The sequence below is a fragment of the Cupressus sempervirens genome, chromosome 10 (assembly GCF_028749045.1).
Source record: "Cupressus sempervirens isolate cs-2001-9-10 chromosome 10, ASM2874904v1, whole genome shotgun sequence".
NCBI classification, from domain to species: domain Eukaryota; kingdom Viridiplantae; phylum Streptophyta; class Pinopsida; order Cupressales; family Cupressaceae; genus Cupressus; species Cupressus sempervirens.
The window spans coordinates 407,845,663-407,862,986 of NC_143127.1; the positions used below are offsets into that span (position 1 = coordinate 407,845,663).

The 17,324-nt window shown below is 31.5% G+C and overlaps 3 non-coding genes and 1 pseudogene across 4 annotated transcripts; all 4 read right to left on the reverse strand.

Moving 5' to 3' along the window:
• Positions 1-6,385: 6,385 nt before the first annotated feature.
• LOC149534407 (large ribosomal subunit protein eL32z pseudogene) lies at positions 6,386-10,917 on the reverse strand (annotated as a pseudogene). The gene is made up of 2 exons (XR_016356787.1): positions 10,610-10,917; positions 6,386-7,309 (listed from the first exon to the last, which is right to left on the reverse strand). The product of XR_016356787.1 is annotated as a large ribosomal subunit protein eL32z pseudogene (transcript).
• Positions 9,537-9,658, reverse strand: LOC149534408 (small nucleolar RNA SNORD14). The gene has a single exon (XR_016358260.1). It is a non-coding gene; the product is annotated as a small nucleolar RNA SNORD14 (small nucleolar RNA).
• Positions 9,894-10,015, reverse strand: LOC149534409 (small nucleolar RNA SNORD14). The gene has a single exon (XR_016358207.1). It is a non-coding gene; the product is annotated as a small nucleolar RNA SNORD14 (small nucleolar RNA).
• Positions 10,276-10,397, reverse strand: LOC149534410 (small nucleolar RNA SNORD14). Its single transcript, XR_016358208.1, has one exon. It is a non-coding gene; the product is annotated as a small nucleolar RNA SNORD14 (small nucleolar RNA).
• Positions 10,918-17,324: the final 6,407 nt, after the last annotated feature.

Here is a 17,324-nt window from a genome sequence, read left to right on the forward strand (position 1 = left end):
GTAAGGAAATATTAAAGGCCATATTTGGCACTCAACTACTTCCATATCTATGATATTCATAACAAACAAATCGATTAGAAATAGATTCTTCTCAAAAGGATTGAAAGAAATGGATTTGAACATAACAAATCAAACTATAGTATCCCACATATCTTCTACCCTTACCCATCCTTGAGACGATGTTAGAAAATATATATTTGTAGACACTATTAGTGAATAACCTAAGGTAAATGGTAAATAAAAAAGCATTTTAATTACATGTCCTCTAATTTCAAGGCTTCCCAGATAGCTAATTTGTTCATATTACATGGTTTAACCAAGAACATAGTTAATAAGGATGACATAATTTTGACCATGAAAGACATCTTGTGTAAGTATTACATCAAGAACAGTCCTATAACACTTCCACCATATGTACATAGGTATGTTTTTATGGCTATGTGTCAATATATTATTTACCCTTTATGATCTTGGAATCACATCAAATAGGCACATAGTTGATCAATATATTATTTACCCTTTTTTGAATGCATGGTTTACTTTAAGTCGCTACTCTTTAATTAATTAGATCTATTCAAGCTTTACACATCCTTGTGCTAATGCACTAAAGAACAATCAAATTTACATTTTCATGTGTCTAGCCCCAAAAATACATTGAAGCAACATCATATTCCTTGCAAACAAAATAATTGGAACAAGAGCTACAATGCACCATAGTTCCTGCCAAGTGTAGCAAAAGCAATGCTTATCGACAGAGGTGGTAAGAAACAAACTATCCACTGAGGTGGTAAGAAAAGAATAGAAAACTAGATCAGAAAAGTGACAATAGAGATGGAAGTAAATTATATTCAAGAAAATGAAAACTAGATAGGAAAACTTTGAGAATTTGAAGATATTTTTAAAAAAGGATAGGAATTATTTATTTTAATGGTGAATTTCATGAGACCATTGAAAATTTGTTTGAAAATTTGTTCACCAACACTTTACACATTTTTAATAACAGTCCTCTATCATGACATCTACGCCGAAGTTGTTTAATCTTTCAAAATTCTAATCTTCCAATAAATACTTTTGAAACTCTGTCTTCCATGAAAAGAGTGCATTTTTTATTGTAAATGCATCCTCCGTAGAAAATATAAGTCCTGAAATTAGATTTACCCAAATATATTATTTCTCTTACATCAATGTTGAGGTTAAGCCATGTAGGAGAACTTCCTAAACAATAAAATAGAGTATTGTACAATCTTAAATTTCTCTATAGAAAATAGTAAAAATAGACTTACCAGAAATGCTAAAGAACCTATAGTGTTAAAACCTAAGAACGTACTAATGTAAGTATTAATGATTGAAGCTAGATAAACTATCCAAAGGTATATATTTCTCTTAGTCATAGCCTTTAGGCTAAAAAGTCACTACATCGACATATTATTATGATATTAGAAAGCAAAGTAAAATGTAGCCTAAACTACTTAATAGAACCTACACATGAAAAGGTTTGGTTAAGAATTTCTACCTTGCTAATAATTCTACAAGGCTGCATCAACCAAATGCTACAAAATATTAAAAGTTATTTAATGATCCAATAGGTTGCCAAGCATTAAAAACCATTTGAGAATATTCTACCTTACTAAGAATTCTACAAGGGTGCATCCTAAAATCATATCTATTAAATTCACCCTTTTTAATTACTCTTAATATGATACAAGACTAAGTAGATAACTACACCTGCTTCATTGTTATTTTAGCATGTATGTGTTCTTCATTAGTTTAAATAATTTTTAATTTTAACATATTCAGATTTCATTTAATAAATGAAAAATCAAACTCAAGGTTTCATTTCAAGGCAAGAAAAAAATATTCAAACTAGGAATATTTTAGTAATCATAAATGAAGGATATGCCACTGCAAAAGTACCAAAAAGGAGAGCAAAGGTCCCTAGGAAAATATCCATCAGTGTAAGTGGACAAGGTTGTTGCTTCTCTGTTCACTTCATTCATTCTCATAACGTCAAGTGATATATCAATCCCTAGTTCCAAAAATGCTAAGAATGAGAACAAGTGATATATTGATACCTAGTTCCAAAATGCTAAGACCGAGAAAAATATAGGGAAAATAAAAAAGATATGATGCAAGAATGTTAAATGCATAGAGTTGATTGAAGCGTTGTATGATAAACAAAGAGATTATATATAAATGCTAAAACTTGAAACTAAAAATGTTGCCAAGAGAAGTATTCAAAAGTATTGCATATTTGATTACTGATGCACAAATGTTGGATGCTTAGAGTTGTTTGACCCAAGATATGATAAAAAAAGGAAAGTCTAAATGCTTAATCCTGGAATTGAAAATGTTGAGTTTTAAAATAAAGTTATTAGAAAGCTCATCAAAATCCCTTACAATGACATTTCAAAAAAAACCTTTTAGTGTAGTATTACACGATGAAAATATATCTCTATAAAATTGATGAGAAGAATGGGTAGAGTCGAATGCAAGTGGCCTCATTCACAATGCAATATTGCTAAAATATTTTCACCTACGCTATTTTGGTTGCACTAGCTGAGACTTGTAGAAGCTCTTTCATCTTGGGGAGAGAAAAAAAAAATCAGAAGCTTGCTTATCTGAAATTGACCTAACCAGAAGCTTTGTTGCCTGAAATGTGAAAGATGGAAAACAACAAGAAAAGAGACCAATGAGAAAAACCAAAAGTTACTCATACCGCTCAACATCACCATAATCACATGCATATATCATATGGTCTTTGTATCCCGCAAGAGAAAAAAATTCGCAAATAGGTTTGTTTTTAAATACATCTCATTTTGAATAAACCCAACCATAAAATTTTGGTACAGTTTTTTAGTTCTTGATGACATTGGTGATTTCTTTTTCAACCATAAACCAGTGGAGGAAACCAATCTTTGATTTGTGTGTGAAGAATCGCTAGATTAGGAATTATTAAAAGTTGCAGTAGCCCTTGTTGAGGTAATGAATAATGTGTCTACAACTGCATGAGTTACAATGGAAAGCAATATAGCCTAGCAATCATGTAATAATTAAGCCAAAGTATAGGAGGATGCAGGTAGACTGTCACAATTTGCAACAAGTCTTAAGGATAAACCAGAATCCTAAGCCTAAGCCTTCAATTATGGAGGTGTGCAAAAGAATTTGCATATAGCTAGTTAGACCCTCGATCACTGATGCAATATAGGAAAAGATTTTAGTTTTCATCAATTTGTATTTAATAAAATTTCAGTGAAATTTTGTAATTAAATTGAAAGAAGTGATGTGTATCAATTTTATTATATGATATTTGCAAAACATCCAAAAGGGGATGTTGGAGTGATAAAAAAATCTGTGAAACTTATGTTAAAAGACATAATTCAGATTCCATATAAAAATTAATTGAAGGAGAAAAATTGTTGTTGCAAATTTTATTTATGTGCGTATGAGTTGAAAACATGAAAAAATTTAACATATCAAAGAAACTATGACTAAAATCCTATTTATGTTTCATGAAAAGCAACAAAAATTTAAAGGTTGTGGAAGAAATTCTTCAATGCTTGCAAATGCTTATTTTGTTGAAGACCTATATATAACCTTATATGAAAAGAACTATGAAACAGATTCGAAGGGCAACAAAATATAAATGATTCAAGAATGGCTAAGACTCTAATGCACTAATATGTGGCAATAACACTTGCTATGAAATGAATTTGAAACCTGTTGTTTTTTGAACTTGAAGATGAGGAACCTATTCATCTATGACGTCAAGAGATGTCGATGATTACAGAGCTTGTTAAGGGACGTAAGTTCTCGTAACATGTGGAAGAATAGAATCGATGTCGTGAACATGGGGATATTCATTTGTAATCACAAATTTTATAGAGCCTGCTCCTCTTCCAACATCTACCAGACTCTTGAATCTCTCAAACCCATCATACACCTCCAATACAAATGCAATTACAGGATTGCTGAAGCTAGCACAATATTTCCATAATGGAAAAGAAAAGCACATTTGTGTTCTACGAGACATTATGAAGCATGATAATGTATTCATAATTCACAAGCATCAAGTGCAACACTTGTCCATATATTGACTTCACACATAGTCCATAGCGTTTGCATGCAAAAACTTTCACAGCTGTCAACAGCTCCATCTTCAAATTAAATGAATCATTATCCACGCAGAAAGTTTTGAAAGCAAAAGAAAAAGTGATAGATGGACAAAGGATTGGCATAGCAAGAGTGGTCGGACAAAGTGTCATGTTAGAATTGAAAACCCCAAGGCCTCAATCTTGGATCGTCGCGTCTTCTCTTGAGCAATTTTTTCAAAAAAGTGAAACATTATTGACCACCAAAGTTTAGTTTAATCATTGTTTAAGGGGAACTCTTGGCAATAGTTCAAAACTAACAATGAGATGGTGTACAACTCTTTCTAAATCTAAGATCTATATTATATAATTAGTAATGGAGTTATAGAGTAGAACTATCATGAACATTTAGTACAATAAAAATAATTATTAATATATTTTGTATAATTTGATGTGTTAAATAAAACTAATTTTAAAATTTTGATAATTTATTCAATTTCCATTCTTAATAAATTTTAAATATAAATTATTTAAGACAAATGTTACGACACATTTTTCATACGAATATTTAAAATTTCTTTTAAATATTTTGTATTTTGTATTTTTATTTTTAATATTGCCCTCTCCCCCTTTGAATGCTCCAAGAAATCTTGTTCATGCTTCAAAATGTTGGAGTTCTCCGCTATAATAATTCGATAATAGAATTAAATTTTACTAAATCTACAAAGATAATGAATTAAAAGATTATTCCATTTCTAATGTTCTATATTCACTTGTTTTTACTATTATATTGAATTGCAGTATTTGTTGCAATGAATCAATTACAAAGTAAGAAGCATATATTAGAATTGTATCTTCGTCTAACATTACATGAACAGAAATTAGGAATACATTTAAATCAAAGATAAATCACTAGAAGAGACAATCCAGTCTAGGATGTTAATAGTTACTAAGGCGTCCATTTTAATTGCAAATAACCCAATAAAAAAGTCTTCCATAGCCGAATGATTTTAATAATTAGTGTTTTGTTCAAAATACAAATGAGATGTAACCAATTTGTTTATTATTGTTCCTGAAAATTAGAATTTACTTCACCCATCACCCATCATTTCTTGGAGGCCTACTATATGGACTGTTTCCCTTAACGAGGCACAACTATTAAATCGTTGATTTTGTAAGCCTGTTCGATAACATGTTAGTCTTCATGGGGGCTATCAACTGAACCAATTGAGAAAATTAAAATTAAAAAAATCATAATAAATAATGCGTAGGGCATTTAATGTCAACAAAAAAACACTTAAAATCTAGATAAGCATGCGTCCTAATTTCTGTATCATTACCATAAACCTCTACACTACATGCAAACAGTTTAAGTACTGAGCTAAAGGGTGGCAAAAAAAATTTGCTACCTACAAGACTTCATATAAATTGTTCAATCGAATGACACAATTCAAATGAATCTACAAGTGATACCTAGTGGTGGGGGTTATTTCTACTGTGGATTACTTATTTATTTGATAGGGCATTAAAATTATTTTTAACGGAGAATTGCCAACCTTTCCAATACATCAGGTACTTCTAAAACGCCTGTCCTTGATTTATAGCTCAAACGTGTACAGTGCTCTGAAAATGATTCCTATGAATTTGCACCTCACCATTTAAGAGATCAAATAGAAGATCCTACCATACAATCTATTAGGTATGGTTCTTAATTTGCACCTCAACACTTATGAGGCCACCTAGCATTCAGGTTTAAAATTCTAATATATCAATTCTATTCTAGATAAAAGAATTATTTAACATTATCAGATTAAGACAATCTATTTGAAATAAGATTTTTTTGTTTTTCAATTTGATTGTGTATGTTCTGTGATAAAAGTTGGTGTTAAAAAAAACAATCAAATTAAGAGATCAAATAGAAGACCATTAGGTAGGGTTCTTAATTTGTACTGGATTTAAAATTTTAATATATCAAATTCTATTCTAGATAAAAACAATTATTTAACATTATCAGATTTACACAATCTATTTGAAATAAGAATTTTTCGTTTTTGGATTTGTGATATCTAAAAAGTTTGATGTTAAAAAAACAGATAATCAAATTTAAAAACAAAAAATTCTAAAAAGAATTATACCATAGATTCTCGTAAAAACACGATTACCAAATGGAATCACATCGAAAGAGTATATAACAACTTGAATTGAGATCTGCGCTCACATTTGATGATCCATTAAAATTAGTAGCCACTTCCAATCACCAAATTAATGTTAAACCTAACACAATATTACCTGCAATATTAACAAATCAAAATTCTCAATAGTAATTAGAGCTAGAAGATTGATCACACGTACTAATTAAGTACCTTTAAGCATCCACCAGAATCATGGTATACCAGGTTCAGCATTACTTACAATATTGACCGTCATACTTCTCATTGCGACAAGCCCAACAACACTGACGACTTAAAATAAGCACTTGAATCGATATCCGATCCCGTATGACCATTTATAAAAAAAATTAGCTTCAAGATAAACCTCATTCAACATAATGCAACACATTATGACTCCGGTTTCAATCTTCAGAATAATGCAGACCAATATATTTCAGTAAGCCTGTGAAATTATGCAGGCATGAAAAAATGGAACTGCTAAAGAGATTTAACCTTCCAACCAAAATTGTATGGTGGGATGAAATAATTACATGCTCCCAATTTAATATAAAATTCAACTTGACAAATTCAAAACTATCCTGGTAAACTCTAATCTCATAGAAACAGGAACTATTTCTACTCGTCTTCCTGGCTTTGTATCCTGGCTAGCAAGTTGGTTACCATGATATTGAGTTGTGCTGCTCGCTCCACAATTGCCTTTCTCTTCAGTGTTGAAACATTGTGCGCTATTTCAGCACAGTATGTCCTGTTATGCATCATCAAAAGGTCCAGCTCTTTGGCATTGTGTACCACAAATTTTTTAAAGCCAGAAAGCAAGTAGTGCTTGGTGTTCTTGTTGGATCCGTAACCAATGTTGGGCATAAGTGTGCATCCTTTGAATTTTCTTCTTACTCGTGAATCAATACCCTTTGGTCTACGCCAGCTCTCCTTAACAGTAATCCTGCGATCACTCTGTGGCCTCTTGAACCTCTTCACACGCTTCTTGACAATCTTCTTGTTTAAGAGAGGCTGTGGCATTGGCATCTTTGCTTTGCTTTACGGGCTAGCTTCCTACAAGAGTAACACTTAAATATTTTAAACCCCAAGAGAAGTATATTGGTAAAACCTTAATACGACTACTTGCCCCACAAGCTTATCCACTATCTATATGTTTTCTACCCGTTTGCATCCTTAATCCAAAATGTTCCTTAAATTATTTACATGGAAAGAAAATAGAAGAAAAATGAAGCCCTAAAAAACAAGCATGCTGTATTAAAAAGGAATCTAGCGCTTAAATTCAACTATTTAAAAAGAAAGCACTGGGGCAAACAGCAAATATATTAAAAAGAATTGAGCCACTTTGAAAGTATGTTACTGATTATTTCAAATACCCTCTCCAACCTCTTTAATAAAATGCGTTAAAGCTTCTTCCATAACTTGCTTTACCCCCTCTTCTTTGATAACACATGTTTTCTATTTATTGACAACATTACCCTTGAAAAATTAAAAGCACTGTTGTCAACAAATAGAAACATGCAATATCAAAAAAGAAATCTTTGCAAAACGAACTTGAAACGTTTCAAGAGCTGTGTAACATTCAGCTGCAATTCAAAATTCAGAAGATCACTAGAATTATTACTTACATGGACGGAATACTACTCGGAAAAAATGTGAGTGCATTTGACCCAAAATATACTTCTCAATTTGCAGCTTTAAAATGAAAACAATATCATTGACCAGATGCACCATTTGACTTAGCAATGAGTATAAACCTTCACTAAATGACTTTTGATAGAATGGCATTGCAAATAATGAGTCGGACAAAAAAACAAATACCACATTTAATTTGATTTACCGGTTAGGGCATCTCCTTGGCCGGCTAATTTTAAAGAAAAACAAAATGATGAGCTTAACACTTTCTAATGCCCACAATTATAGCTGCTAAGCTTATTTTCGCTCATAGTGTGTGGAACAAACCACTTAATTTATGAAAAACCAATCTTTTCATTGTTCAACAATGAGAAGAACTTATGAAACAAAATAACTCCCAAGTATCGTGCATGAAGCAAAATGTATTGCAATTCATTTTAACCCGCCTACAAGCATAATGACATCAGTAGGGCACGAAGGCAACAAAAGTAACCCAGTACTACGAATATTTTGAGAAACTAAAAACAAAACGGAGAGAATAACCTTTTCAGAATAGTTATTTTTAAAATCAGAAGCATCGCAAAAGGCATTCACACTATTTAGTCTGCAGGGTGTATTGTGTAAGCAACCTTTATATACTGATGTTCTTATTCATAGCATAATTTGACTCTCCTGGTAACTCCGATACACATATGCTAACTGTCTGCAAGATATATTGTGTAAGCTACTTTTATATACTGATGTTCTTATTCATAGCTTTATTGGACCCTCCTGCCAACTCCGATACACATCTTCTAACTGTCCCTTAGCATTAGTGCTTGAACTCTGATAACTTATTTGACTTTGACTCTCATATAAACTCTCAATTTAAATCATTTCGTACATATGTCATATGTTAAGATGTCATTAACATAATATTTAAAAGTTATGTAAAACATATTTCCTATTAGCTGTTGCCTCTGTCATCCCTTCATTCCTAAAGTGGCAAAGAATACATACATGAGGCCAAGGACTTTCAGAGAAAATATCCTCTTATAATAAAGGTTTCTTAATTAATGTCGTATAGCAAACTCACAAGTGAAAGACCAAACCCAAATTCCCATTTCCCTGTCCACATCCCCGTCCCAGAAACTCAGGGTCATGTAGTCTTATACTAATTGCCAAAAATGCAAATGATTTGATGTATACAATGATGATCTTGAAGAATGCGTGGCTAATCAAGACCACTGATTATGAAAAACCTACAGCTTATATTGTGAAGTTGCTTTTATATAGGGATGATCCTATTTTAATTAGAGCTGCAAATGATTGAAAGAAAATTTGAAGGCGCACTTGGACTCTTTTGCAAAAAGGTTGGAATGCATGTAAATGCCAGCAAGACTAAAATCGTGGAAAAAAAAGCAAAACAAAAATAAAGAGCAACACTTGAATAATTGATAGAACACGCTACAGCTAATAATCTACACAACATTTCGGACGGGCCAAACAATTTTTCCTGTATTGACCATTAGATTTTACCCTTTGACAAGCGTGAGACCTCATAAAATATTAAAATCTATCAAAAGCCGTAGACAACGTATCTTAATGCAAAGTAAGGAAAACACGTACAACTGATTTGTGATGAAAAAATGACAAATTGAGGCTTTGAGGTCTCAGACATCCAAGGAAGAATTGAACAGCACAAGCTCTCAAGCCTGGCAAAGGCGAAAGCTCTTAGGCGGCCACTGCGAATGTTTTGAGAAACAAGCCTTTCCTATCTCATCATTGACCTCATTCTTACTCTAGATTATTGTCATTTGAATCTTCATCTATGTTTTTAAATATTGCTCGACGAATCAAATATCATGCATGTCGAACTCCGCAGACTACCACTGCAATATCATCCCCAGAAAAAAATGCATTGATGAAATAAGAAAGCAACCAATCAGGAGCAATAACTACAAAAAACTTGATATAAAACACACATTATTTGATTTTTTTTTTTTTTGACAATTTAGGGGTTTGAGATCTCAGACATCCAAGGAAGAATTAAACAGCACAAGCTCTCAAGCCTGGCAAGGGCGAAAGCTCTTAGGCGGCCACTGCGAATGTTTTGAGAAACAAGCCTTTCCTGTCTCCTCATCGATTTCATTTTTACCCTAAACTGTTGTTATTTGAATCTTGATCTATGTTTATAAATATTGCTCAAGAAATCAAATATTATACATGTTGAACTCTACAATCCACCACTGCAATATCATCCCAAGAAAAAATAAATCGATGAAATAGGAAAGCAACTAATCCGAAGCAGCCACTATCAAAAGCCGTAGCTGCGGATCTGGATGTAAAAGCAAGCAAAACACATAAAAATGATTTAACATTAAAAATTTGACAATTTATGGGTTTGACACCTCAAACATCCAAGGGAGAATTAAGCAGAACATGCTCTCAAGCCTGGCAAGGGCGAAAGCTCTTAGGCTGCCACTGCGAATGTTTTGAAAAACAAGCCTTTCCTGTCTCATCATCGACCTTATTTTTTACCCTAAATTATTGCCAGTCATTAGTGGTCTATATTTGTTAATAATATTCGACAAATCAAATATGACGAATGTTGAAACCTACAGACCGCCATTGCAACCTATTACCAATAAAAAATGCGTCGACACGACACAAGAGCAATCGATCCAAAATGCGCAGATAATGAAAAACAACAATAAATACAAAGATCGAGCAAATCAGTACCCGTATTCACAGATGACAAAACGCGCAAGAAATCGCTCCTTTTATCGAATTATACATCGAAGGACGGAAGTGAATGCTAAGACGGAAGACCTAAAGCCCTAAATCGCTTCTTCCTATAAAGATGAAACCCTAATCAGACGCCATTAACAATCTTTCGAACCCTAACCCTTTATCCGCCTTTGTGTATGTTCGGTTTGGTAAACCTTAACCCGCGTCAAGCCTGACTTTACTCCACCCTTTCTCATTACCCTAGACGTTCCTTACAAAGCGTCCCATGAAATGATATGATGGTAAACCTTATGTTCCTTAAGAAGCGTTCCGAGGCTCGTATATATATATATATATTTTTATTTTTATTTTTTTTCCTTCTTTTTTCTTTTTTATCCTTTTTTCTTTTCTGTATAGTACAATGTGACATTTGAACAAGTGACTTTATTGTGATATTACTATCAGGATTTAACTGTGTGATTTTGAGTCAAACTCATTGACCCATGTTTCATGAGTAGTGATTCAACATGAATTCATATCTCATGAGAATAAATGGACCACTTAGCACTCATTAGATCTAGGTGATGCTCATAGGGCAACGTCTATACAACTACGAAAATGCACTTCCATACGAAGGAGAGGACTTAGTTAATTTTTTTTAAAGTTAGAAAAAGCAATGTAAAGGAAGTGCATTTTCGTGGCTGCTTAGCCACGGGCGCAATGTCTATATAGCCACAAAAATGCACTTCCATACGAAGGAGAGGACTTAGTTAATTTTTTAAAAAGTTAGAAAAAGCAATGCAAAGGAAGTGCATTTTCGTGGTTGCATAGCCACGGGCATGTTCATAGGGGTGAAGCACCAAGACTACCCAGGATGTCACCCATCCCAGTACTACTCCAGCCTGAGCGCACTTAACAAGTGAGCACGCTAAATTATCTCCTACCTATCAAGTGACCTTATGTTTAAAAGATGAGTCTTATTGATTAATAAGGAATTAATAGGAAATATTTAATTAGATATATTTTAGTTTTTAGTATTATTTAAATGTAATATAATTTTCTTTTAGTGTGACTTTATATTGTATATTTGTTATGTTACGTAATAAATTTGTATTATAAATCTAAAGTATGGTTGTATAAGTAGAAGTTTTAGAAATCTATTTCAGAATTGGCTAGTCACAATGATTATTTAAGATGTTAGAGTCTTTCAAGCATGATCTAGTCATTGAACTATTATTACCATTTTTTATAAAATAGCAATAATATATGGATGTAAAATGGTGTTCTCTAATCAAAGGAAATCCCAACCATTAATTTATCCCTCAGTTCAATCCTAAGCAACAACCAAAATGATGTGAAAACAAGACCCAAACCTTAAATTGACCCACTACTTAGATAGAATGGTAAGGTGACCCAAATTCTCAACGGATCATATAAGGGATTTGTTATTTTCACTCAACAATATAGCCACAATACAAGGTGGTCAATGACCACAAAAAGTCTCAAGAAAATAATGAACTAAGTCAATGGGAAGTTTAGGGAAAAAAAACCTAGGGTCTATCTTTATTTAGGATTTTTTTTTGGGAAACGTAATATATTGCCTACTATTATCATTTTCCACTTTTAGAAGCACATGCCCCTTTTTACCAATTACGTGTTCACTCGAGTAGATAATTGTTCATCACTAGAGAACCACAATTTGACCTTTCTAATGAAAGAACAAAAGAAAAACTAAATTAGGCAATAGAAAAAAATCCTAGCAAAGTCTTGATTAGCTACAAATTTGATCCTAGAAGTGTAAAACAAATATAATAAAGATGTCTAATATCAATTTTAACCCTTAGACTAAGATTTCATCACAAATAACACTTACAGGAGTCAAAAAGTCAAAAACTAGTACATTGACAAGTCTAACTAGGCCAAAATAACTCAAATACAACACCCATAATATAAACACCTTAAATGTTGTTCCAACTTTAATATATCTAATTTGAGACAAAAAAAAAAAAAAAAAAAACTATTCATAAGCCAATAAGCAATTGGCAAGACTAATAGGAGTAAACATTCAAACAAACATAACTCCACTAATATAATAGTTGTTAACCACACCTAGAACTTTGAATTTATTAAGACACCATCTCTAAGGTGTAACATACTTATTTAGTTGCTTTCCAAATCTGAAAGCAATGTAGGCCTAAGTTATAATGAATCACAACAGATGATAATACAAGAGCTTCTCAAATCAAAGAATGGCATATAATTATATCAATTAGTAATTATAAAATAATCATAACATGGTTTTAACATCCTAAAATAATTAGAGAATGGTGACTGCAACAATAGATCAATATTATTAAAAATGTGTTTCTTGACTAAGGGTCATAAAGGATAATGTAAAATAGATATATTCAACTATATGAGTAATGAAAATATGCAAGAATAATAGAATTAGAAGAACCTTGCACGTACTTTAATAAGTAGGATGAATATCCACTAATCCATTGATGATTATTTGTCTACCATTTAGCCATATGGCACCTCAAGGCCCACCCCTCTAAACAAGTAGGTGATTGGTTGGTTGTAAAGCATACACATATTAAATAAGATAAGTTAAACATGCATAGAGACATATCTCATGTACAATATCATTCTAAGTGTATTTATGGGTATAATTATATCATCCAAACCATATTTGTGAGATCCATAGACTAATCATAACAAAACAAGGAGAGATGCATAGCGTCTAGTTCTTGTCGTTAATAATTATAGTAGAAGTTTTTAGTTGGTATATTTAGGTCGGTTACCAAATTTATATTTTGGTCATTGATAATATGTAATAGACTTGGTGAAGATGAGAAGTCCAGTAGTCATTTAGAAAATATATATGGTAGGAAAATTATTTAAGATTATTTTTAGTAGAAATAGAATGCCATTTTTTAAACTGTTCATATTTTAAGTAATGTAAATTGTAACATATTTTAATTTTTTTTGAAATGACTATATTATGCAAATAATTGTTGGGAATAGCATCCCAAACAAAAACTTTCACCTAGTAATGAGGATATTAATAATAAGTATATATTAGTGTTGTACCTTATAAACATAAAATATGAAGGTGTAGGATTTAAATTAACTATATCAAATAAACTTCAAAAGCTACAAATATCTACTGTGATGATAAAAATTCCATGTAAGATTTGGATATCTATTCATAATGTAAACCACAAATAATCTCCTTACAATAGTTAAGGGACTTCAAGCTAGCTAATAACTACAAAATATGATACAATCTATAAATGGCTTTTGTATTTTTCGAACACAAGGAAAAGAGGGCATATTTTCGAACATATGTAAGAAAAAACTTTAGCTTTGAAGTTGTTCATAAGAAAACTTTTTTTTTTGCCATCATACGCATTAGAAAACCCTAAATTTGAAACATGTTTCACTAACATCTGTATTTGCAAAAGACGTGAATTTGAGTCTTTTTAAAAAAAATCAAAACTCAACTTTTGCCATTTACTGTAGCTAATAATTTATAGGCAGTATGAAGAGCTTTTAGATGAAAAGATATTGATGACACTTGCAATAGTAATAGTTAATAAGAAAACAAAATCATTTAATTTTATAAGTCTTATTTGAAAGATTGAATAGAAGAAATGTGAAAAGATAATAATTAATACCTAGAGAAATGTAGTTGATTCGAATTGCAGTGTAATAACAATTCCTTTGGTCTCATATTATTTTTCTCCTAGGTAATATGTATTTGATGTTTCCAGAACTTTCTTAGAGTGGATAAACTTTCTTTCATGGATGTCATAAAATATCTTTTGGATCCAAAAGTTTCTTTCATTAAAATACCTTGAGTATCATTTTTTCCCAATTATTGATGAGTTTTTAGCATTGGCAGGACAAAAAATAGTCCAAATCTGCTAATTATGTGCTACACTTTTCTTTTACTGAAGAGGCCTATGAAACATCATAGAGAAGAATTAAGCTTTTGTTTGTTGATTTTGAGGCATCACCAACAATCTTGAGAAGAACATTATCCATCTTAGCAACAACCTAAGTTTTCCCTATGGCCTATAAGTAATTATGGACCACAACTACCCAATCAATGAACCAATAGGTTATTTGAGTGATCGAATCACAAAATACGAAAAATGCCAAAATTGATACAAAGAGTGAAGAACAGATCCTCAATCATCTCATAATCAAGTGTCAGGGGAATATAGATGATCACACACTTATTAATTGTGGTAATATAATAGACACAGGATACATGATCTGAGAGTTGCCTATAAAGTCACATAAACCACTCTTCCTTTAGCTATGTGAAAACTACAAGAAGCAATCAAAAAATAAAACATTGCACAATACATTATCGATGTATGCACCTATGGATTCAAACTCCACAAAACATTCTCGTTCATCCTCCAAATTGAAATCATCTTTCCATAAATAAATAAAAATAAGGCCAAGGTTTTATCAAGCGCAAAAATCCAAGACCCTAGTAAACAAAGCCCAATGAGTTTGTCTCAAGGACGCATAAACCATTGTTGTGACTCATAAAAATTTCAAACTACATTCTTTGAAAGCAAAAATTTTAAAAAGGCATAATCCACTCCCGTACCTTTAACATCGTTTATTAGCTTTTTCCTTATGGATGACATGATTCGTGTTTCAGAGTGGTCTTAGGATCAATTGGATTAAATTATTTTGTTATTCAATGGTCTCCGTGATAAAGAATTGGGAATTTTCTTGCCATGAAGAAAGACAATTTACTCTTTGTTTAAATCTTTATATTTAAAAACTTAGCAGTTAGTTTGGTTCAAAATGAAGCTCATTAATGATTTTTTATTGTTGTTTTAAGTTTTCTTCTGTATTTTGGCCTTGCTTCCTTAAAAATGATATGAGAATCAAGATTTTTCTTAAACAAGTATGTTTTTCAATATTTCTTTAAGTTTTCTTCTATAGAATATATTTTTTGCATACTTGCTTTAATAATAATTTGAGATCAAATTATCCCAAAAAGATCATTTAAGCATGAATATTTTTGCCTACTTCAACCTGTCGAGGAGCATACATCCTTGATGCTTTGGTCTTCAATTTCACTTATTCATCGCTTCTGTTTCTGATTAATTTTACTTTCTTCACTCTATTTGTTTATTTTAGGCATTAGCTTCGCTAGCTACATCTTGGAGTCAAACTCCAATTTATATTGTGAAATTAGAAACAAAGATTTGATTGTGTTATTGTTAGGCTGTCTATTTTATTTTTGCTCTTGGTCACTTTTCCTTTCCTTTTTTCTTGTTGTGTTTATTGGTGTTTGTTCTTTTATGTTTCTACTTGTAGTGGAGGAGGTTTATATAGGGACAACATTTTGATTAATAAGTTTTCCTTCAAGTTTAACTCCACCTGCCAATGGACGCAAAACATATATCACCAGGGCTCATGAAAAGTGGATTCTTTTTAAAAGAATGTTTTGCATGAACTTCGATTTCATCTTCAGATGGAAAATCTATGCACCTAAATGTCTATTTTATATTTTTTTAAATATAAAAAACATATAAAGGAAATGGTGGTTGTGTTCAAAAAAATATATACAAAACATGAAATATTTGATTCTTTCTAATTTAATAGTAGAAATTTTTAGAGTTAACATTTTGAATCAAATTTTATAATTCATCCAATCAAATTCAGATGAATTGTGTTTGAATCATTATGAACAATGAAAATTTTATGATTCTAAAATATTGAGAAAATAAATTATGAAACTAAATCTTAGTTATTGGCAAAAAGTTTTGGATTGAATTTGATGAAATAAAGTAGAAGAGAGCATGATGATGGATTTTAAACGTTGATGGTAAAAAACCTCAAATAATCAAATCCAGAAATTGTTTCCAATAATTACCATAGATTGTAGAAATTTGTTTTCATAGCTACATCTTAATCTTATACTCATTCACTAGAGCTCATGGGTAAACATTATGAACATATAAATGATAAACTTTTAACAGGTCATTTTAAAAATGTTATAACCTTTGGCTCAAATATAGATTCATAACAGTGCATTTGCTAAAGTAAATAATGTTGTTGAACCAACATATAATACAGAGACAAACTTCCAAAAAATTTCAACTAAAAGGCCTCAAAACCAACAACATAAACAATATAAAATCATCACGAACACAACAGGTTAGAAGAAATACATTGTTCTATAGTAAATTGAACTATTTACTTGTGACTCATCAATGTGACACTTGTGCAAATTGAAATATATTATGTAATACATATGGTAGCATTTATGATATGAAAAATATTGTTGCACATATTGTTTTCAACAATCTATAGAAACTACATTTTGTCTACCACGAAGATAGTCCTGTGGCAATTATTACTTTTTCTTGATACTGTGCAGGCTACTAGATATATAATATATAAATAGTCTATGCTAGTAAATAGTTTTAGTAAGCATAATTAATATTGTTTAGACTAGGATGTGTTTTGAGAGTGGATCATATCAATTCACTACTTTTGGGTAGTGTCCTGCAATATGTGGGAGAAAACCATTTTTGTTAGTCAATGGAGTGGAGATGACCTAAATTTTTTGAAAACCTATTTTTTTTCTTGTCTGTATACTAGAAGTTGGCTTCAAGTATATTACCTTTTAGACCTCTTCATGACAAGGGAGGGGAGTGGCATTTTTTACAATATTGTTATGGGTCAG